Source organism: Clupea harengus, chromosome 17, assembly GCF_900700415.2.
Source record: "Clupea harengus chromosome 17, Ch_v2.0.2, whole genome shotgun sequence".
NCBI lineage: Eukaryota > Metazoa > Chordata > Actinopteri > Clupeiformes > Clupeidae > Clupea > Clupea harengus.
In genome coordinates, this window is record NC_045168.1 from 9,779,861 (window position 1) to 9,802,170 (window position 22,310).

The window sequence follows — 22,310 nt, forward strand, 5'->3', positions numbered from 1 at the left end:
TAGGTAGGGTATGAGGGGTGAGGCGGGGGTGCAGGGCCACAGGCTGGTGGATGCAAATAGGAGGTAGTCTCCAGTGTTTACCATCCGGTGCGCGAGTTGACACCACTGACTCCTTTCATCCTCCTTGCCACACTCCTCCTCTTTTTATGTAAATGGTCATGGAAAATGGCATTTATCATGCGGGGTTTCAGCACACGGGCCCGCCCCATCCACCAAGCCACCACCAGGGCCAAGAAAACAAAATGTCCACCACGCCGGTGACAGCTCAATTTATGCGCTGAGAGAGAGAGAGTGCTTTTGAAAGAGCTTGCGTGCGCACACACACACACACACACACATACGCACACACATACGCACACACATACACACACGCACACACACACGCACAAACACACACACTCACATACACACATGCTCACACCGGATAAACAATTACCACCAGCTAAAATTGACTATAACTGGGTTTTCCATGTATCCGCATGCATGTTATGAATATGTATCACATGCCATGTGTGATGGCGTATTCTAAACTCTAACACCCATGGAAATCCAATTGCCCACCTAATAGGATCTACTTGACTTATGAAAGCATATCTTCAGACATGTCAAATCTTATACATATACATGAGCACAAGGGGTTTCTCTTCCATTTTTTTCTTCTTTTTGCTCCTTGTCCCAGGAAATGACTTGCCTCATATTTATGTATTTTCCTCTCAGTGTTGAAGCATTAAGCCAGACTTTTTTTGAAATCATTATTATTATTATTATTTTGTTTGTCTCAAGACTTGGATGGAAAAAAGGTCCATGCATTAATGAGGAGGTTGGAAGAAAGGGGGGCGAGTGAGTGAGAGAGAGAGAGAGAGAGAGAGAGGGAGAGTGAGAGAGAGGAAGGGTGCTAAATCTCCAGACAATCTAATTTACTCTTAATCATCTTTAAACGTATTCAAACGAGCTGCCTCCATTTCAGGGCGATTCTGCGCTCCCTCGTTTGATGGGCTTGTAATTATGGAGCGGTTGTGTGCTGTGCTGGGCCTTGCTGAAAAGGAGCTGGAGGGTAAAAAGGGAGGGGGAAGAGGGGGTTGGGGGTCGGGTGACAGAGGTGCTGGCCTCACCACTAGGGGACTCATACAATTGGAAAGAATGGCCCGCACAATATGTCTCTTTGGCTGCAGCACACTTATTAGCATAGTTGTTATTTATTTACCTCATGCAAAAAAAAAAAGAGAAAAAAATTGAGGCTATTTTATTTTAAGAATGAATTTAAATGTATCTTTAAATCAAGATCGAGATTGCTCACTATTGCCTTACTGACATGAATACCTCATATAATGCATTTGCCAAACATGAGTGGATTGTAAATGTTTCTGACTGCATAGATGTTTAAACACACCTATACAAAATGAAAAAAAGAGATTTGTATCAATGATTGTTCAAATGAAAAAAAAATTAAAAAACAAAGACAAACGTTTCCACACTAAACAATTAAGCGAGTGAATAGGATAATACTCTAGACCTGAAATTATTTTAAAGTACACTATATGAAAACTGATTAATTTCATTGATTTGAAGATTATTTAGATAGCTTCTATTTTTTGGGTGTTTTGATTCACAATGATTTTTTACAACATATATATTTTAAAATCATTTAGATTGACATTTCTTTGATGTTCCTTTTAGATGTCAGAAATTATTATGACAATCATTATCTTATGACTAATTTGTAGTTATTTCAACACACATGAAATGAAAAGCTTGCTGATTATGTTTTATTTCATAACTTATAACATTTAAGAGGGTTTTGATTCATGTTCTGTTTTGTAAATTTTACTTGATGTTAATTAATTTTGTTTGGAAAAATAAAGTCCCATCTTTTTGAAATGCTAATGTTTTTGTACATTTTTACCTCAAAAGACTACCTGATATTCTGATATAATGTAGAATTAAGCATATACTAGCACTTTGATTCCAACTGAATGGAATTAATTCCAATTTCCCATAGAGTAACCTTAAAATAACATTTAATATTGAATCTATTTCATGTATACACTTGTTCTATTTTATCACTTGAATGGTGATTTAAGGGCTTGATGTGCTATGACAGTTTATCATGTTCCCTCCCTGCAGGTAGATTTTTACCATAGGATAGAATTACCATGCTCTTATCATAGTGCTCCACAGCCTCATATTACAAGCTACTTAAGTTCTCAGCTGCTAGTCAGAAAACTAAGGTCCCCTTCCCTTGTTGTAATCCATTTATAGCCCAGCTGAAGTGCCAACAGAAGGTCTTTATTCCAACCCCCTCCACCCCCCACCCAATAATTGTGACCTCAGTAGCCAGGGACCCTCACAGATGCCCGTGTGTGTGAATACACAATCCCCATGTCCCAGTGTGTTATAATGCTCATGTTCAGACATGATTAAGCCCTTCACGTTGGTGTTCGATATGGGCATATACTGCATATGCTGAACTACATTTTTTACAATTACAATTTGGCTGTGTTGCTAAGAAAAGTATTGTGTTACTAAGAATAGTATTGTCAGTCTTGTAGATATGCATTGTAGAAATACATACACAAATCAGATAATAAATGAAAATGAATAGGAAAGGTTGTTTAAAGGTATTTCTACACAGCTTCATAATTTCAACTACAACACCGATACTTAACATTCTGCTCCATGGGAATGTTGCCATGACGATGTCTGGAAATGGACAAATAAAAATAGGACTGAATCTCACTCTTCCTGAAAGCTTATCTTGAACAGAACAAATCCTTTTCTGTGTGATGTACTGATTGTTGTAACCTGTGTACCACATTAGCTAGTCTATAGATGTAGGTGTAAGTTATACCTGTGACCCTTGTTACTTATTCAAAACACTATTAAGGAAATGAGCTGGAGTGAGAGGGAACAGGCTGGATCAATGAGAGGGAATAGGAGAACAATATGGTCGTGCCTGATGGGCCTCCACTGGCCATTTACTCTGGACTGCATTGTTGGCTGCAGTGTAGCACTCTAACTAACTGCCAGGGCATACGCTGAGCACAGATTAACTCTTGTTACTTTGTGATTTACCACCAGTTTCTCTGGTATTTTAATGTCACCCTTTAAGAGTATTAAACCGTGAGCATGTTTTTGGTTGATTTTCTCTATGGTGGACCAGCACACACTTACTGATTTCACAGTGCTGCCATACTGCTGTGATTTAAATGTAGTAATGGAGTGGTTGTTTACTCACACAGCATGTGTTTATGTTTACCCAAAATGTTACGCTTTGTTTGTTATGTTTTTTCAATCTGGAAAATACGGCCCTGCAATGAATACTGAGGGAGAATGCTTGAAATGCTCAGGAAAGCTCTAACGTTTGATTTACCATTTAGCGTCTAACATTTCCTTTGACCATAGTGTTCTTTGGGCTTCATATTTGTCCACAGAGATTCCGGCGTGTTCTGTTGTATTTTTCTCACACACTATGGTCCAATTTCTTTTACTGCAATGGGTCAGGATGTCAATATTTATGAGACGAGTGCCTAAAAAGCATTTTAACACGTAACAGCGATCCTCTTCATTTTCACTGTCTCTCTTTCTCTCCCCCCCCCCCCCCCCCCCCAACCCCCTCTGTAAGCTTTGCTGTAATAATTCCCCCAGCTCCCCGCAACTTCCTGCAGGAACATTAGGTGGTTTCCACAAACAAGATCTACAGCATTAATCAACTGGAAATGTGCCGCATTAGCATGCTGCATTTCCGTTTACTGGAGCCTCTCAGTACCAAGACAAAGGCAGTGGCAGACGTTAGACTCATTACCTAAGGCTTATTGACTCTTACAAAGGCCTGGGATCATTATAGTTCCGATTCTGAGGGCAGATATACACAAAGTACCATTGGATTAATTACTTGCATGCAACTTCTTTCCCTCGTGTTGTAGCAGGGTCTGGTTTATGTACATGGCTTATAGCTGTAGTTATTCATTTACAGTTTTTGACCATTATTTCAGGCATCACCAGAGGCTGCCTAAGTCATCTTACTTACTGGTATCTGTAATAATGGTACCATCTACGGGGTCCTTGGTTCGTTTAAATACCGGCCTATGAAATGTATCCACATCAGTGGCTCTCAGATGGCAGCTAAGCAATCTATTTAAAAAGCAATTTATTTTCAGAGTATTGGAGATTGGTGAGATTGAATGGGGGAGTCAGATCCACTACTTTCAAATTCTCTGTGGACAGCACTCATCCCGTTTGAGTGCAGTTGCGCTCTCTCTCTCTCTCTCGCTCTCTTTCTCTCTCTTTCTCTCTCCCTCTCTCACTCCCGCCTGCTCTCGTTTTCTCTCTTCCCACTTCTTTATCTTGTGCCACTTCACAGACTCTTCTGACTAATATTCCTTCAAGACTATTAGAAACACACATGCACATAAACACACACACACACACACACACACACACACACACACACACATACAAAATAACTCCCTCTAGTTTAACCAGCAGCAAACAGTTTTGTGAAGCGAAACCCAATAAATGCCACTGGATGACTTCATCTGACCCCCCTGTCCATTGCCTTCACGCGAGCACTACTGAAACGCCATCATGTTTGACATCCCAGCCAGCTTTGCCTTTCAGTCCGGCTGAAGTGTACAGACTGTGCGAGACGCCCTCCGTTACTGTTAGTCATCACAGAGAACAATGCCGGCGTCGGCACAAAAGATGAGGAGCAGAGCAGTCTGGGCCCGGCCGTGACTGAGGCGGAGTGGGTGTTAATTGATGGTTTCAACGAACACTTCATTCATCCGTGCCCCCGCGCGCGCATGCGGTGCTTGACGAACCTGCGTCACTCGCGGGATGAGCTACTCACAAGGGGCCAGGGCCAAGGGTTCACCCTTGAGCCCACTCTTCATTTTTTTAAGAACCCTCCTCTCCTCTCCTTTCTCTTCAACCATGTGTGTCTGTGCCTCTTCATGTTTTTTTCCCCTCTCTCCCTCTTTTGCCCGCTCTTCTGTCTATGTCTTCTTTTTGTCTCGGGTTCACCTGAGGCCTTCCCCTAATGCTAAGCTAATTTCCTATCCAACAGGGAGTGCGCGGAAGAGACCACCAAATCATACAAGACAAAGAGAGAAGATCAGAGAAAGGTCAGGGACAGAAAAGAAAGCAAGCATACACAGAGTGAGTGAGACAGAGAGAGAGGCAGAGAGAGACAGAGCGAGAGAGAGGAGATTGAGAGGGAAAAAGAGAGAGAGAGGAAGGACAAAAGTGCAGGCAATGATTAATCTGATCTCCTAAATGCTTTGGTTTCCCCTTGGGGCAGACCCCTAACTGTGAGACTTTCAGGTTCTCTACTCCACCATCCAGAAGAAGTGGGAGACAAGAAGAGTGAGGGAAACACAGAGAGAGAAAAAGGAATAACACACATTTACCATTGAAGTAAACACAAATGTCTTTGTTGCCTTTTTTTAGGGAAATATTGTAGGGAACAAAGTTTGTAAGGAAGCATAACAGGTGTTTTCCTGTCTTCTCCATTCCCCTAGAATGTAGATTAGGCACTAAAGCATTGCTGACATAGACATGTGATCTGGATGAATCAGTCGTCTTGATGTTGAGAACTCACATTTACTTCTCGCTCTTTGATGATTTAATTGCCATGGAGGAATGGATCGGTCATCATAATAGGATATACCAGTGTGGCTTAGGTCAGCCTCACGTGTTCTATGGTTTTCAAGTATATATTTTGCTTATTTTTTTCCAGATACTGCACAGGGTTCAGATATGCTGGACAAACTAAAATGCTAGCTGGCCCAAGTACACATTAAAGTCCTCCCAGTGACATTTAGCATTCTCATTGGACCAAATGATTTATTGGTTTATGGATTACAAGCTTTTACCTTTAACTCTACTTTAAAATAGAAGAAAATATGAGCAGCTTGGCTAAAGCATGTCTTCTTCTACTTTCTTGTTTTAGCCTCTGGGGTCTCTGCCAGAGTATAGACAAAGGTGTTACATGTTCACAAATTCCATACTCGACATGGAATCCAAACATCCATCTAAAATGTACAGTTAAAACATATAGGCGCTCTTAAATGTATAAAAGCAAGCTTAATCTTTCTCTGTTGGTCATGGACATCTACAGTATACATCAAACCCAATCAATGTTTATGAGGACCCAAACGTGCAGAACTAAGATTGAAGAGCTACCAGTTCGAAAGTGTCGTTTTCACAGCTCGAGGAAAGTACAGACACTTGAAAATTGTAGCCAAGTAAACTGACAAAGTGTTTGTGCTCCTCTATCGCTATGTCTCACTTCTTCTGCTGAGCCAAATGACACTTATAAGGCATGTAGATGCAACCCCTCCTCGTATCCAGTGGAAACCCCAGTTTCTCCATAGGTGCCATGTAGATGCCCCATCCTGCATCTGCGTTGCTGTCAGCTTGCAGCACCGCATTGTGGTACTTTAAAAGGCATCCCAAATTAATCTGTTTCATCTCGAACAATGACATTACAATGAATTTGGGAGATGAGCCACACTCCTAAATCTGAGATGTCATATGAACTGTGAAGGATAAATGCCTCAGAAGACACAATACATGCTAGCTTGGACAGGAGAAAAAAAAGTCCCAGTAATGCTTGCAGTGGTGCTATTCATATGCAAAGCAGGGGCATCTAGACACTTGGCCCTGAAGCTGTAATCTATTGAGTCCCCAGACACTCCCTGAGATTGCCTTAGATTCTGATTGAATGTGTGAATAGTGCTACCATCTGCAAATACCAGGAGAGAAAACATATAGAACAAAAAAAGCATGAATATTGTTCATTTTGGATGGTATATATGTAGCTTCAATAGGGCAATGGAATGGTAAGAGAGAAAGAGAGTCAGGGAGAGAGAAAGAGAAAGAGAGAGAGAGAAGAGGGGGAAAGAGAGAGAGAGATAGAAAGAGAGAGAGATTTACATCAATGCTTGACTCCTCCCCATGAAACCTTCATAATTTGTTGCACTGAGGTAGAAAATACTGGATCAGTCTGGGAGATTTACAGGATTTCATTTTCAATTTCTGTCTTTGGTTAATTTTCTTTCCTTCTTTGCTGCCTAAGCTAGCCTCATTAGAATCATGCTGGCCAAATGTCCTCAACTTGACCCAGCCGGCCATTAAAACCACAACTTCACATTTCTTTAGTGCACACATTCATAATCCTCACACGCTTTATCACGTAATGGGTTTTACACCAATCCCCCCCAAAGTGACAAGTACCTGGACAATATAGATAAAAGAAATGACATTCATTTTGATGTCTCAAGCAGAATGGGGGAAAAAAGGACTCTTTTGAACCGATTCCAGCCATCCCAGCTCTTCAAATGGCTGAGCTTTAAGTTTCACAGACCTGCAGCCAGACCTTACAGGCTTTTCATTTCCAGGGGTCCAATCTATTTGTTTATTTCGTCCATTTGTCAATTTCATTTATTTGACCATGCCAACTTCACTGCACGCACGCACGCACAAACACAAACACAAACACAAACACAGACACACATACACACATACCAGAAGTCTCTGTCATGGTGGATTGTTCTTGTTTTTTTTTTGTTCATGCCAAACTCTGTCTGTCTCTCTTTGGCCTCTCCACAATGGATGTTTGATGTGACTCATGAGTGTAGCTCATGTTTTGATCCTGCTGCCCCCGAACCCACCCACCCCTCCCCTCGCAGCGTTCACCCTCTCTCCATCCCACCCTTCTTCTCAACCCCAGCTTAACTCAGCACCCCTGTGGATGAACTACACTACACCAGCTGAACAAGTGGAGTGACGCCGCCAGTGAACTGTGGGGTCTGGTGAAGAGTATCTCTAGCCCTCCAACTCTCTCTCTCTCTCCCGCCCTCTCCCTCCCTCTCCCTCTCTCTCTCTCTCTCTCTCCCCCTCTCTCTTTTGCTCTCGGCCCACCACCATACCTTGGTGGCAACCAGAGAGGAGTTTTCATCATGTTGGAGAGCCCCGCGTGAACGACGCCATGTTACGATGTGGGCTGACTCCTCCTGCCTGAATCAAAGTGTGTGAGTCACCAGCAGCAGCAGCGGGTCTGTGGCTCCTCGGCAGAAGACGCAAGACTTGGCCAGGAGGCTTTAATGAGTGGGACTTTTTTATCAAGCCAGGGCGGAGGATGCACATGCTCTCCCGCTGCGAGACGCTTTATATACACGTGTCTGTGAGTGAGGGGGTCCGGGCGATTACACAATTATAGTGTGCGCCCCATGTGTTCTGTGTCCCATGAGCGTGTGATTGTGTGTGATATTGTGAGGGTGTGAGTGTGTATGTGGGTTGCCTCATGTGTGGGTCTTTGTGTGTGTGTGTGTGTGTGTGTGTGTGTGGGGGGGTCTTTGTGTGTGTGTGTGTGTGTGGGTGTGTCTTTGTGCGTGACAGTGCAAGAGGGAGGCATGGTGGGTTGGTCCAGGGCCACACCAGCTCTGCTCTGCCTACATCTTATGGACACATCATCACCCTTGTCACAGCCCACCACCCCCCGCCCCCCCTTCCCTGTTCCTCAGTTTCCAGCACTTATTCTCCTTCAGCCCTTTGCCTGACATGACCTCAATCGTCCCCAGCTCTCCTTTGAGCCAAAATGGGGAGCACGGAAGATTACAGAGACAAGATTAAACCAGAGTCATTTTCCTCTTGTCACCGCGAGCGCTCTGACAGAGCCACACTGCTTTGTAAGTGCTGACCCCTCCAGATCACAATTATTTGATGCTTTGGAGAGAAAAAAAGGTAAATGAGTGGGCTTCGAGCTACTCCACAGACTTGGATTAATTAAAGGAGCCTTTACAGACAGCAAGAGAAGAGTGGTGCCAAATCTAAAGTGGCGACATAAAAGTTAGGCTACTTTAGGCTACGTTGTTTTTCTTTCTCTGTCTTTCTCTCGTCTCTACCCTCTGCTATCATTTACTTGTTTCATGTGAAAAAAGAAGAGGAAAAAAAAAAGGAAATCGTTATTATTCCTGAGCACTTTGTCGTAATGAGACCGTGACAGACCAACACTCGACTCGCTCGCGCAGGTTAAACACAGACAGATGGAGAGTGTCGCAGGCTTCTCTACGACCAGAATTAATTAGCGGCTGTGGCAGCTGACACATCAGTTTCGCGCCGACCTGCAATTAAGAATAACACTTAATTTCAGAGTGTTTGCATGGGACACCCGTCTTCCCGGGCAAATAGCGTGAGCCGCGCGCTTGATTTATAATGAATGTTATTTTGCCGGTCCCCGCGGAACTCTGGGATTGGAGTGGAATTGGGCGGAACTGGAGAAATGAAGAGGTGAGCGTGAGCGAGTGGAGGGCCTGCCAAGCGCTGCGGAGAGTGGATAAGGGGTTGCAGCAGGCCCTTCTCTCCTTGTCTATTTTTCTCGTTCCCTCTCTCTTTTTTTTTTTACCTTCCTGCACTGTTTGGGCGAGACATGCTAGGTTCATGAGAGGTCACTAGGGGAGCACCAGAAGGAGCCTTCTGTCTTTCGGCTTTTGTTTGTCAGCCCGGGATGCAGAGAAATTAGCCTGTGAATAGACAGCCTGGGCAAATGTCTAACCAGACTGAAACACACACTGTTTGGGCCTTGGGATGTTTCCCAAGGTGTTTGATGTTGCAGGTTATTACTGTGATGTTTCATCATGGTACCAGGACACGGTCTAGTCTCTCTCTCTCCCTCTCTCTCCCCCCCCCTCTCTCTCATGAGTATGTGTACATGGTAGAGTGGGGAAGGTTTGGTAAGGTTGGGAATTTGTGTCCATAAGTGAGTATGTGTGTGGTTGTGTGTTTTGGAGTGTATGTGTGTGTGTGTGTGTGTGTGTTTTACTGGAATGTTTGCACAGGCTGCACGCAGAGCATCCCTCACACTGGACAGGCTGTGTTTGGGAAAGCCTGAGTTATGTATGTGTGCTGCACTTTCTGTTTATTTATTTATATTTCCCTGTTTTGTTGGCTTATTTGTGCCCCCCCCGACTTATTTGCCATTCTTTTTCGTCATGCTCTCCTGGCTTCAAGCACTTGTTCAGCTGTCGTCACCGTAATCTCCTTTCGTGTCGGCCGTATTATAACCTAATAACAACAATATGGATTTCTGTGATTCTGTCACAATTACCGAAATAATGTCAGGGCAAGATAAAATATTCATCTTTCAGAGCAGTTGTCACTCTGGCCTGAGATAGATACTGTAACTAGGAAACCCTGAGAGTGTGTGCGGAGACCCACATGTAGCTTCCAATGTTGCAACATGAGGCTGACATGAATTAAATATCAGCACAACGGTATTCCGTACATGCCTGCCTTTATCCGTCATTGTTAATCCTTTAGCAAACAGCCCCAAGTTAATCAGGGAAATATGAATTTTCTGGCTGTTGAATCGCTCCCCACCCCCTTCCCCCTCACCAGGTCTTAGTTACTGTGTGGCTTGTTAATTGGATGCCTTCTTTATTTTCAACACGCCCACACCCCCCCCACCCCCCCCACCCCTTGCCCCCCACCAGCACTATACACACACACACACACACCAGCCCGAGCTCCCAGAGGGGTTGCTGTAATGATATTTCAGTCTATAAATAAAACATTTAAATACACAATTAAATTTGGACTGACCTTATTGGTGTGAGTTTCAGCCATGAGCCAAAGGGGGAAAAATGGTGTTCATTATTTAACCATTTATATGCAGCATGCTCACGCCGACTGGGCCACTGCAGTGCGCTGCAAAAATGCTATTTCATATTGATTATACATCCTTGTTTTAGGTTTTTGAATAATTAATGCCTTTCCCCGCATATCATGTACATGGTGTACAGAACAGTATATACCAGAGTCCCCAGGCTACAAGACACAATATTGATGCAATATTTTATTACAAAACATTTCGTCTGTTGCTCACTTTGACTGTGAAAGTCTCCCCTCTTGCGTCTTGTATTTCATTTTCAGTAATTAATGTCCAGTGTCACCTGGACAGTTACCACCCAATGAAATTCAACGATATGCTAGCTTTAATCGCATTTTTGCGTTAGCCTTCATATAACAAGGTAATATGTTCAGAGGAAGAAATCTTTTGAACAGTCGGGCTTTGGTGTTTCCCTGAAAGAGCGGTTGAGGAGTCCAAGCGCTGTAATGTGGGCAGCTGCCTCCTTACTGCAGAGACTGGGTATCACATGAAACAGATTCTTGGCCAGGCAACTGGCAGGCAAGAACCAGGGCCATCCAGAGAAATGAGAGCCCCCTTTTCTAATTTTTTTCTAATGAGATATAATGCCATTGTTTGATGTAATTATCCTCCCTGGAAGGGCTCTCAGCTCCGCTCTTCCCAGCCCTGCTGATGAAACCACAGGGAAAGAAGGGGCTGCCTGACACTGAAGAGTGTGTGTGTGTGTTTGTGTGTGTGCATGTGCGTGTGTGTATATGTGTGTGTGTGTGCATGTGTGCATGAATGTGTGTGTGCATGTGTGCGTGTGTGTGAGTGTACGTGTGTGTGCGCATGTGTGTGTGAGTGTGTGTGTGTGTATGTGTGTGTGCATGCATGTGTGTGTGAGTGTGTGTGTGTGTGCATGTGTGTGTGTGTCTGTGTGTGTGTGTCTTTGCGACAGTGTGGGACATCTCACCACTGAGCTCTGGGAGATGAGACCACTGAGATCGCAGTACAAACTGTGAAAGTGTTTTTTGCTACTAGTTCCATCCATATGAATGCCAGTGGATTGTATCCCTTTTGGAGATGAGGGGAAGTATGATGGTAAGGATTCCCTCCCAAGACCATTAACGACAAACTGACAATGACTGATTTATCTCACACCTTTTCCTCTGTCCATGATCTCTGTTCTAATCTCCCCTCTTGAAACACCCAGCAGCCTCTCCCAGAACGGCTCTTCCTCTCCAGCTCACAGGGGTAGCCTCTCCACCGCACGGCTGATGAGGGGGCTCTAGGAGTGGCTTCGCCTCCTTCCATCCGCGGCCTCGTCCACAGTAAGAGCACTAGCACTCCCGATCAAAGGCATTGACCCGGCCCAAGAGTGACATGGAGGGGATGGAGGTGTGGAGCTATTGATCTGGGGGACTATGTGTGTGTGTGTGTGTATATGTGTGTGTGTGTGTATGTGTGTGTGTGTGTGTGTGTGTGTGTGCATGTATGTGAGACGTGCAAGGCTGGGAGGGGCACTCTCAGGCCTCGCACAAATCAAGGTAATTGTGATTGACTGGCAGCGGGGGTCGATGACTGATTACTCCACAGAAACACCACATCTGCTCCATACCAGCTGAGGACAGATCGCTTTGATAACACCTAATTGTGTAAGGGGGCGCAGGACCAATTAGATTACAGCTCAATTACCCCAGAAAATAGGATTGATAAGGTAAGGACAAAATAATAATTGATTCGCGCAAAAAAAAAAGAAGAGAAATGCAGAAGAAGGAAAAGGACTGAAGTGGTGTGAGAAAAAGATTTACAACATTAGCGGTGAGCGCTCCAGGATGTAAATATCCTGTGCATTGCTGCATTTTAATTGCCTCCAGGCATGAAATATTCATACGATACACATTAAATGTTGGCTAAGGTAGGAATGGAAGTGCTGTCTTGTCTTTGAATTCCAATGATATGACATCCATTTGGACTGAAGCTACCATTGTTTTTCTCCCACCAGCAGCACTCTGGAGCTAGTGGTCTTCTGACAGTTTCCATTGTTTTTAATTAATTACAATAATCACAATAAAAAACACTCTGCACCTGCCCACTGTTTGGTACATAAACGCAGAGAGTGGGCGTCTCGGCTTGAGGCAGTATTTGTGTATTTCCACAAACTCCACAGCCCATTACAAAGTTGCTGTCTTACATGCAAACCAACAGCAATAAATAATCCCTGTCTTTAAAAAAAATTTATATATGTATTTAGTACGGTGCTTTTCCAAGGTTGCTCTTAGGCATTCTGAGCACATGCCGTCTGACTCCTGTGGAAGTCAGGCAGTGAAAGGGAAAACAGAAACAGAAAAGTTAACGTAAAAAATTGTTGTGCATTTATCAGCAGGTGATCTGTGATGTGGCAGCTCTGGCGCAACGCTGTTCTGTTTTCTTGACACAGACGGAGAGGACTGGAGGAGGAGAGAAAAGGGGAAACGAGAAAAAAAAATGAGAGAGACACAGAGAGAGAGAGGGGGGGGGGGGTGAGAAGGGATAAAATACCCTGGGTGAGGACACCACCCAGGTGGGCTGGGGGTGGGGGGGGGGGAGCACGCGGCTTGCCAGGCAGGCCGTGTGGTGTGGGGCCCCAGCGGGGCAGGAGAACACTCAGCTCCTCACCTGCTGAGCAGATGGTCGGAGGATGAGTTGGAGACTGCTGAGATCTGATGATGGCCAAGGGTGTCAGTGAGACTCATGACAAGAGATGCCATGGGGGGGGGGGGGGGAGAGAGACAGAAAAAAGAAGAGGAAAAAGCTAAAGAAGGGAAGAGGGGCTACTGGTCGGTGGTGGAGGAGGGCAGAGCCAGGGCAGGGGGCTGATGGAGAGGAGAAAAAGAGATGGAGAAGGACTTTTTGATGGCAGTTCCCCGCAAAGATGCACACTCCCAGAAGCAGACAGAGGGAAGATTACACTTCATCCCCTCAGCACCACCCCACTCTCGCCCCCACCCTCCCAATCATTTGATGGGATTTCGAGGAGGCTATGGATCCTGTCATACAGCCAAATGAAGTGAGGGGAAACAGGCGCCTCTCTGGGCTCTCTTTCCGGCCCAACACTCAACAGCAAATATCATTAATTATTGATAGGGGAAAATGCCCAGACTTATTAGTTCTACTCTCAGCCCAGTGTAGAAAGTCTCTGAGAGATCCCAAAGAAAAGCCTCGATGAGATGAGTCTCTCTCTCTCTCTGTCTCTTTCTCTCTCTCTCTCTCTCTCTCTCTCTCTCTCTCTCTCTCTCTCTCCCTTGACTGTCCAATGATTTCCCCCTGCATTTTACTGTTCTAGAACGTACGCCCTGAACAAAATGGCCTCCGGCTGCCTGCGGCCAATCACAGCGGAGGCGCTATAAAAGGATTCCAGGGCATCCAAGAGAGCAGTTTGTATCCTTTGTACATCAATCAGCAGTGTCTATAGAGTAGCCTTGCATGCCATATCAGATATGGGACTACACATTCGTTTCATAGTCATTACTCTGTGCTTCAAAGACGGACTCTTTCTCCAAACCACTGCAGTATTGTTCGCAGTCTAAAAGTTTAATGAGCACCAACACTGCAGGCCCCCACCAGCATACGCACACACAGACATGCACAGGCTCACACAGACACACTGACAAACACATTATCACACACACACACACACAAACATGCACACGTACAAACAAACACACACACACACGCACTCTCACACACACGCACACACAAGGCGCACAAATCGATTCACACAAATGTGCACACAAAGATATACACACATACAAACACACATATACACACACACACACAAAAAAACAATGCCTCAGCCAACATTGTAGTTGTGTAATGAAGGAAATGTCCAATGTCAGCATGAGGAAGGGTTTTAATCGGACTGTTTGTGTTACTCCTGACCTCTCCGGCTACTGAAGAGTTTCATAATAACAACATCGCCCCGTTGTCTAGTGCCGTTACCATTAGTCACGAAGTACACACCGAGGCCTGCTCCTTCTCACCCGCCCTGATATGGGCTTCCTGTGATGGGGCTTAAAAGAACAATAAACAACACAAAAGTCTCTACAGTTGCATTTTGGAATCCACACCATGGGCTCCTCTAATGTCATTTAGATTTATAATAAAAGCCTTATTTGTTTGCACATTCAGTTTCCCCCCCATCCCTGACTTCCAGTTCTGCTCTGCTGTAATAGCCTTATCTCAGGTCGGACAGCAGCTTTAGGACAAATTGCATTGGTTCCACTTAGGGGAAAATACTGTTCATATTTCCAGCCAGAAAATATATGGAGGCTCCCTGCCCCCCCCCTGCGCCAAAAATGTGAAACTGGGAATTATAAATTTCAAAGAATTGTAATAACAAAAAAAGACCCCAGATGAATGACTCAATTAGTTTGATGAAATCATGAAATATGCACTGTAATAGAATCTGCTTGGCCTGATTAGAAATGTACCCATTTTCAAGTAATAACCAAAAATTATTTTAAAATATGCGGCCAGCCGTGCCGGCCCAGTAAAATGCAATCTAAAGAAGAGGGTAATCACATCACCATCCAGAATATTTTTCAGCACGTGAAACGGTCATTTTGAAATTGAATTGGACACGCTAGTGTAAGCCAAATACCATCTGAGTGTAACAGTTTGAAATACAATACAATGTTGAAAGCAATGAGAACAATGCTGTCCATTTCAGAAAATATAAAGAGCAATAAAGAATACTTCTTTCATTATAATGGCTCATGGTGTCTTCTTAACTTCACACATTTAGTTAATATTTAAAGCATTAAGGTACTTCATCAGTCTATCATGGGAAAGAAGATTATTACACGTAGGTCTAACCTCATCTGAGATGGCTTCTCACTGGGTAGAGTATTAATTTGTGTGGGATGAGTGTGTGCTGGCTGTACAGGGCTGAGCCCCAGTGTGAGGGTGGGGGTGATGAGGCATGGGTCTCCCTGATATGTCTGCATGTGTACCACACCGCAGGAAAGCTGCTTTCCCCCCTCTCAGACTCGGCCCAAGGCAGGGAGCAGGCAGTCAGGTAATAACAGTGATTCATGAGATTCAGATGCTTTGGTTTGAGCACGCTGCACACTTACTACAAGCCCCCCCCCCCCCTACCCCTCTCCACACACACACACACACACACACACACACACACACACACACACACACACACACACACACACACACACACACACACACACACACACACACACACACACACACACACACACACACACACACATCTCCAACTCATGCACAGCTCTTAAAGCCTCACACAAGAAGTGACAGCTGTCGCGGACCAAAGTTTTAAGCTGTGTCGTCAAAAAAGACGGAAGAGGGAGTTGGGTGGGAGTGTGAAAAAAAAGCCTTCGATAGGAACCTGTGTTTCTGAGTGGGTGGCAGAGAAGGGGGGGCATGGAGGCAGGCTGCAGGGAGTGTGGAATTTAATGTGAATGAATCAATTCCTGACCTGTTCTTTAACCTTGAGCTGGAGGAAGGGAGGGGTGGAGAGGAGAGAGAGGAAGAGAGAGAGAAATATTGCATGTTTCAGTTCTGCCTGAAATGCCAAGTCACTCTAGTCTTGCAGTCCATAGCTGGTCCCTATATTGAGAGGGAGAGCGGGGGGCGCGGGGGTTAAATGAGTCTGTGCTGTGCCCAGATAGATAATAGGGAAAATATCATTCAGATGGCAGTTTCCTAATCTATACATGGAACATGCATAAATGTGTTTATTCTGCAAATCTAATTTCATATTGATGCTATAAAACATTACACTGCGAACTGCATTACAGTGCTTAAACAAATGGGGATAAGATTATGTGAAGACAAACCACCATTTGATTACTGAGGAACGTTACCCAAACAACAATCAATTAATGAGAAATGAAGGACTGGATTTCCATGGATCATTGCAGAGGAGAAAGAGGTGATCTGCCAGTAGCTTTTATTTGGACATATGATGACATATGATGACATATGATGACATATGGCTACTTTGCCATATACTGTAAGATAAACAGAGGGCACAAAGGACTGATATGCAGGTGTATGAACTTCTGTCTCCTATCATTGTTCTAGCAACTGTGCATTTTATGGTCAATTTTAATCTCTGTGTTGGTCGAAACGAGACCCTTGCAGGTATAGTTCAGGTTGCAGTACGCCTCAGAAGCCAGGGACAAATACTAAAGAACTGGGAAATTAAGTTGCTGATCGATACTCTCAGTGGAAGAAGAAAAAAATAGCCCCCAGTGGCTATTGGGAATGATTTGTCCAGCCAGGCGTCCACCGAAACAATAATGTTCAAATAAATGTGAGGTTAAAAGTGGCCAGGCCTCTTAAATGACACCCCCGTCTCCTGTTTGAACACTTTAAAATGCAAAGGGGGCCTTGGCACTAGGTGTGAATAAACAACCTTAGCTGGCCTGCATTAGAATGCTTGCCTAACAAATTAAACGGCATTGGACCTTAGGATGCCTCTGTCAAGGAGGAATCGATAAGCAATGTGTTTGGTGTGCAGGGCCATGAGAGCACTGCCATTTAAAATCGCCCGTGTTTTTTGCATGCGTTTGTCACAGGAGCCGGAGTGAGCTCAATCCTGGGAAAACTAATTAAGTAGCCTGCCCAACTATGAGGGTGACAAACTACTCGTTTGCTTCAGACAGTGTAATATTAATGTGATGAAAAGTCTACAGCGAAGGCATTATATAAAACGTAAGGTGGTTGATCCATGATCATTGGAAATAAACGGGAGAGCGCTACAGTGCCCATAAATGTTTATACAGAGCATCGCAAAGTCTGCGTAGTTTTGGAGATGTCCTCAATGATAAGAGCTCTCAGGTTTTTATCCATTATTCTGGGTGCCATATGTCATAAAAAAAAATGAAAATATTATATCAACGCACACTCCAGGCAGAGCAGCTTTTTTAAGCTTCATGATAGGGGTTTAGGCCACAACACTGAGGACTCTTCAAAGTATTAGTGTGCTGCATTTGCATTTTATGCCATCTGAGATGGAGCTGCTCTGTTTACTGAGGTGTGAGCATCAATACAGCCACTAGGCTGGGAGCTAAGAGCTGATGCTATTTGACAGGTCCCAATAACAAAAGACTATGAGACCAGTGATAAAAGCTTAACACCCCAGCCACCAGCTGACATTAGCTTGTTGCTAACAGTGTATTTTCAGTGCCATAATTGTGCATGAGAGCGTGAGTGTAGTCTAATGGCACAGTTTGGCAGAAAGTGCACAACATGGCCGAGGGTGATGCATGCTGGTTGGTATTTTCCAGTGTGAATGAAAAGCACATAGAGGCAAGAAGTCACGCTTAGCAAAGGGGAGATTATCTTAAAATATGCAATATGCGGTTTTATATGCAGTGTGCAGCGATATGCAAGTGCTTACAGAATTAAAGCAATCTTAAAAATACAATATTTCCCAATAACACATTTTGTTATTTGTTTCAGGTCTTCTATTGCATTTTTGTATGGCTGTATAAAACTCCTCTAACAGAGATGAGGCAAATCTACAAAATCCAACTGTTTTATCATCAGAGGACACACGCGAGAGACAGAAATACAGAAGTGTTTGCAATGACACAAATTTCTCAATTTAGGCCTACCTTAATTGCCAGTGCTGACAAACATTAGGCTATATAACAGTAAACGGGAAAGCTAGGTGTTGATTAGTGGTCTAAACTAAATGAGTACCATTCTGTAAAATACAAAAAAAATATAACTTTTCTGTCTCACTTTTTGTTGTGGATTAAGGCCCCAATCACTGATAGGATGCTGGATTAGTTTATTCAGTGTCTGTGTGGTATGAGCGTAGTTGGATTAGTTTATTCAGTGTCTGTGTGGTATGAGCGTAGTTGGATTAGTTTATGCAGTGTCTGTGTGGTATCAGCGTAGTTGGATTTGTATCCATTTGATAACATATTTTGATGAGTTAAATGATTGGTCAATTTAGTTACAGAGTGGTCAATGTCATGCTGTCAAACTTTGTAGAGATTAGATTAGATGTGCCTGCCAGATGATGAAACCCAAGATGCAGTTACATTTAAAAGAAAGAGGAAGTGGCAGAACGCCTTCCTCAAAACAATTTCCATGCAACGCCTACGTTTTTGATTTGACACACCCAAATGAGGCGTCAGTCTGCCAAATGAGTGTTTGGCAATAGCTTTAGGCAATGCCCTTTTTTGTTGCATGTAAGAACCCCGTGGTGCGCATCTATTAAACTAGGGCCCAAGGTCTTTAACAGCTTGGTGCACAAACAACAGTTTGTAAAAGTATCTAAGACATTCTTTACTAATAATAACAATAAACATAATTTATTTGATTTGTAATGCACTCTTCATTCAAAAGAATCTCAGAGTGCCAACATATTAAAAACTAACTATAATAATACAATAAAATAAAAATTAATTAACATAAGCATAATAGAAAACTTTTTAACATTTTAACATACGATTTAACACAAGGCCAGAAATGCCTTCCTGAATAAAAATGTTTTTAGTCCAGCTTTAAAGGAGTCCAGCGTCTGCGTTGCCCTTAGGTGGTCAGGGAGGCTGTTCCATAAGCGTGGCGCTGCCGAGCAAAAGGCCCGGTCGCCCATGGTGCGGAGCTTGGTTTTGGGGACGCGGAGGAGCGAGCTGTTTGAAGACCTGAGGGTGCAGGTGGAGGTTTGGGGAGTAATTAATTCTTGCAGGTAGGGAGGTGCATGCCCATTTATGCATGTATGGGTGAGTATAAGGACTTTGTAGTCAATCCGGAAAGAGACAGGGAGCCAGTGTAGTGAGTGTAATATTGGTGTTATGTGCTCATATTTCCAGACCCTCATCAGGATCCTGGCAGCGCTGTTTTGGATGTATTGCAGCTTCTGGATGTTCTTGCCAGTGATCCCATAGAAAAGCGAATTACAATAGTCCAGTCTTGAGGAGATAAAGGCGTGGACAAGCTTCTCTGCATCTGATAGGGTTAAAGTGGGGCGGAGTTTGGAGATGTACTGAGATTTACTGAGAAATATAACATCACTAATATGCATTAAAAAAAGGTATAATCAATGGTAATTAGTTGTATTTCTTATTATGTCATATCAACTTTTTTATTTCTTCATAATATCTAACACAAGAAGTTCAATAACACAGGAAGTCAGAAATAAACCTCACCCTCCAAAGCCTCCAGACCCCTAAGAATCCATGTGAATGACAGACAATGTGAAGAGAAATGGGTGAAATGGACTCTATTTAAATGTCAATGACAGGTTGATGTTTGAAAACTGTATATGTCTCAGGATCACTTTGTGGAATCAATGCAATCCAGCATGTTCATGGTTGTTAAGTTTTTTGTTTTTGTATTATTTTCTGTCAGTCTTGTGTGTTTGTTTACTTTTCTGTTCCTCTGTATCTGTGAAAAAACTTTGTAAAAAATGAAGTGTCAAAAAAAAAGAATCCATGTGAATGAAATGTAAATGAATGCATGACATCAAATATGATTTATTTAATTCATCCTAGGTCCTTCCCAGTGTCTCTCAAGAAGACAAGCAGAACAGGACAAAACAACCACAGTGCAAATCAAAGGGGCAAATGAAAACAAAGCTGATTTTACCCGCAATTCTATTTTGTTTTTCATTGAAGTTGTTATTTAGTCATTTTTATTTTTATTTTAGTTGACAAAAATATTATTTATGTTAGTTGAAAATTCTCTCAAGTTACCTCAGGACTCCGGAGTTGCATATAAATATATTTATTCTACAACAACAAGCTTGTCAGGCTCAACCACGTCCTGGCAAGCCAGAGAGAGGCACGAGCCCACTCCCAAGCCGCAGCAGACGAGAGAGAAATGAAACTCATCACACAAGGTTTATATAGAAAGAAGTTAGCGTTCTCTAACGCCAAAACACTTTGTCAGCAGGGATAACCCTGTGGTGGGTCTCTGATGTCCAAGGTCATCTTACTATGCTTTCTGTCATGCAAGGATGTCAGTTTTACACAAAGTCAAAAGAAGCAAAGTTTGTGCCTTCTTATCACCTCTGACCCAAACATGGATAGAAGGTTCCTTCTCATACACATATAGCTCTTAAACATATGCAGAGCCAGTGGTGACAACACCTAATAATCTAAATTACACACACAGAAGGTACACTTTTAAGCACATACACAGAGCTAGAACCGTCAGCACTTAAGAATCAAAGATATACAGAAACAGAAAAGTCATGTTTCAGCAAACAAAGGCATATGATTAACACACATACATACTTGATTAAAGTGTCATTAAAGTTTCATATTTCCCTATCAATTTCATTGCTAGTTTTAGTTTTAGTCTTAATTTCCATTGACTATAATAACCCTGTATCAGATACAGTCATGCATTTGCAGAGTAAGGGGTTGACATCTGAATTCTGTAATAAATGACAAAGCAGAATGAAGAAACTGAAGAAACAAATTAAGTTCTTTTCCCAGAGTTTGGTGCAGCTGCATTTGGGACCGGCTCTGTATAGCTGGTGGCCAATAAGGAGGCAATAATGATTGAATTCTCAAGAGTGATGAGCAAGTATTCAACATATTGTAGCGTCGGTGCATTCCTTGAAGAAGACAACAGCACATTGTTTCCTGTTTCTGGCTGTAGGCCTTTTATTGTGACGTGCAGACAGGACACACTAATACCACACTGGGAGAAACAGAAGGCAGTCTAACTTCGACACAACAAAGACAATGATCGTAGTCAAATAGCTATAAACACGGACAAAATAATAAGTAATAAATAATAAACTCTAACACAATACACAAAAGGGAGACGTGAATTCAGACAAAACACTACAGATTAACAAACTCACCGGCTGAACACAGTCTCCAGAGTAGTTCACTGTCCTCAATCTGCAGTGCTGGGGGAAAGATCCTCCACACCTCCACTGTCAGCCAGGGGGATCCTCCACACATCCACTGTCAGCCATCGAGTTCTCCACATCTCAACTGCCAACCAGAGGGTCCAGATGTTCACATTGCTGCTGCCAGCTAGAGAGTCCTTCACACCACCTCTGCCGGCCAGAGGGCTTCAGCACCATCATCGCCTCACCACAGAGCCCAGGGCCTGCTGCCCCAGTGGTCCAGTTTCCCCGGCCATAACAGACCACCAGGGCTGATTCAGCGAAAGTGTGGAGGATCCCCCTGGCTAGCGGTGGAGATATGGAGGAACCCCCCTGGCTAGCAGTGGTGGTATGAAGGAACCCCCCTGGCTAGCGGTCAAGGTGAGGAGGATCCCCCTGGCTAGCGGTTGAGGTATGGAGGATCCCCCTGGCTGACAGTGGAGGTTTGGAGGATCCCCCTGGCTAGCGGTGGCGATGCAGAGGACCCCTGGGTTTGCAGCAGTGATCTAGCGGCAGTGTTATAGTGCTGCATGTAGTCGAGTCACTAAATCTCAAGTCCAAGTAAAATCTCAAGTCCCCAGTGTTCGAGTCCGAGTCCAAGGCCGAGTGACTAAAGAAGAGTCCGAGTTGAGTCTCCATTACCTGAGTCCGAGTCATCAATAAGTATTACATGGATTGATCAGGAAAAAATAAAATTAGCTCATTAAATAAAGTTCATTGAAGTATTTGTTGTTTTCCATAAATGTGTGGTGAACATCACACCACCAAGGCTTGTTTACTTTGTCAGTTCACATTAAT

General features: G+C 43.6%; 1 long non-coding RNA gene across 1 annotated transcript in view; it reads left to right on the plus strand.

Annotated features, from left to right (window-relative positions):
* Window positions 1-1,878, plus strand: part of LOC116224464 — a 6,905-nt gene extending 5,027 nt beyond the window's left edge. The window contains exon 3 of the long non-coding RNA XR_004165602.2: window positions 1-1,878. This exon is cut by the window's left edge and continues 937 nt beyond it. This is a non-coding gene — a long non-coding RNA (uncharacterized LOC116224464).
* The last annotated feature ends 20,432 nt before the right edge of the window (window positions 1,879-22,310 follow it).